The sequence below is a fragment of the Triturus cristatus genome, chromosome 1_1 (genome assembly GCF_964204655.1).
Source record: "Triturus cristatus chromosome 1_1, aTriCri1.1, whole genome shotgun sequence".
Classification (NCBI taxonomy): domain Eukaryota; kingdom Metazoa; phylum Chordata; class Amphibia; order Caudata; family Salamandridae; genus Triturus; species Triturus cristatus.
Window position 1 is genome coordinate 994,457,427 of NC_140579.1, and position 2,500 is coordinate 994,459,926.

The window sequence follows — 2,500 nt, forward strand, 5'->3', positions numbered from 1 at the left end:
GGCATAAGTATTTCCGAGACCTGAGTGGCTCCCACCCCGGTGCAGGTTGGTTCCCGAGCCTGCGTGGCTCCAACAACGGGCATGAGAGTTTACAGAGCCTACGAGGCTCCAACGCTGGGTGCCAGTTCCTTGTGTGGGGACATGTTCTTTTCAGGAGCCCGTGTGCTCCATGGGGGCCATGTTGTTTCTCGAGCCTAGGTGGCTCCAACGTTGTGGATATTGTTTCAGGGGCTAGTGAGAGCCCATGCCTACTATTTGCCTCCCCCAGCTGCGCAGCACTTAGTGCCAGCTGCAGCGTTTAGGCCCTGTTCTTGTCCCCAGCTGCCCAGCAAGTAGTGGGCAGCTGCTACGTTTAGGTTCTGGCGCGACCTGGACTCTAATGTGTTTTTATGCATCATGTGTTTTCCTTTCCTACACCTCTGAATGTGTTTCTATGCGTCATGTGCCTTATTCTTACACCGCTGAATGTATGTTATGCATCATGTGTTTTCCTTCCCTACACCTCTGAATGTGTTGCGATGCATCATGTGTAATGTGCTTAGACCCCTACAGGTATTGTGATACTTAGGTGGTTGTTTTCTCCTAGTACAGGTGGTGCTAGTGAGGTCCTGGTTCCCTGCGCAATATTCTCCTAAGGTGGTTAGGGTTGCGTAGGTGGTACTTACCTGTTACCGGTAGTTACTGGTTGTGTGCTACACGTGTTATTTTGTGCTACAGTATTTTACATCCTATGTTCTAAGTGCTAAGTTCTAAAAGTGCTAATTCCTGACAGTGGTCCATGTGGCCCTGTCCCCTGTACATATAATCCCTTGTAAATTCTGCCCGTGCCTGTTGGCACATTGTAAGGTGTGTGTTTTTATCTAATGTGTTTTGGTATAATACAAAGGCTATTTTTATATAATACCTTGTGTGGAGTTTCCTTTGTGGTGGGCCTTGGGTGTTGTTGCTGGGTGCGCGCGCAAACGCTTTACACATTGCCTCAGAGATAAGCCTGACTGCTCGTGCCAAGCTACCAAGGGGGTGAGCAGGGGTTATCTTTGGCGTGTACCTTCCTTGCCCTGACTAGAGTGGTGGTTTCTGCCTGGCTTTGGCGCAAGCCCTAGCCATCCAGAAATCCCATTTCTAACACCACCCATAGGAGGGACCTTGCAGGTAGCCCAGCCCACTAGCCCAGTATATCAGTAGGTAGCTGAGCCCTGCAGAATTAGATTAACCTGAATCTGCAACTTGAACAGAAACTCTGGACCTTCGACATTCGACCTCAGGAAGAAGACTGAAGAAATCTCCCTTGTGGCCAAGGAGTGACCACCCTGGGCAACCGGGCACCATCCAGCGACCGCTGCTTGCTTTGCGACTGATCCTACGAGGGACGACTGCAGAGACTGACCAACGCCAAGACTTCCAGACACCTCTGACCCAGATCCACATCTGCAGCGAAGCTGAGACCCGTGGAGGCGACGAGGGACGTGGGACCGGCGACTTGGGAAAAGTGGCTAGTACCTGACTAGCGCGACTTCTGAGGCTTCCTCGAGGCTGTGCTTGGGGAATTGAGAAGCCCCCCATCCCGAGCACCATCTGCAAAGAAGACCAGCTCCCCACACTTCACGTGTTCTGCGTGGGGCCCTTCTGCACCTGAGTTGCTCGACGTGTTGTCCGGTTGCTGGCCCGTTGGCTAGTGACCTCTGCGACGACGAACCTTTGTTTTCATCTTGCTGGTCCGGCTCCTCCAGACTGGCACCCGCTCCTCTGTGAAAGAGAGGCACCCCAGACCTTCCTGGTCTGCACCAGAAGCAAGTCCTCCATCCTGCGTGGGTTCCGCTTGCCAAGGCTTGTTGGGTCCTGACTCGACTTCGACGCCGCCGACAGCAAGAGCCTTCGTGGGACAGCTCACCTCCTGGTCCTGGTCGTCCTCGACGTCTCCTGGTACCCGTGGCTGCTGCGACAAGCTTCACCTCTGCACCTGCATCTTCACGACATCGCCTGGTTCCTTCCTGGTTCCTGGCTGGTGACCTAGACTCTGTCCCTTCTGCTTGCAGGTATCCTTCCTTCTTGATTCCATCCTTGGGATCCACCGGACACTCTTCACTGACTGCCTGTCAGCAACTTTCCTTCAGGCATCCATAGGAGTCCACGACGAAACCCGACGCAAGTTCACACCTATGCACCCGCAGCCCGTGGGCTAGGTAACTTGAGTACTCCGGTGCTCACAAGGGTATTGACTATCCTAGGGTCTAGTTTCCAAGTCTCGACTTCCTAGCTATTCCAGAAGTGTCCTAAAACTGTTAAATTCTAATAACTTCCATTTCTATCGACTTTTACGCATTACGCGTGAGTGTTTCCACTCTGCACCTGAATCCCGTGGGCCTCCCACTTCCTAACCTTTGGTAGTATAGTGTAGCCCCAGCGATTCCCTAGGCCTAGGCCTATCCTATGTTCGTGACAGTGGTTCTTATACCACTTACTTAGTATATGGTTTGCGTGGCCCCCAGGGCCTAACTGT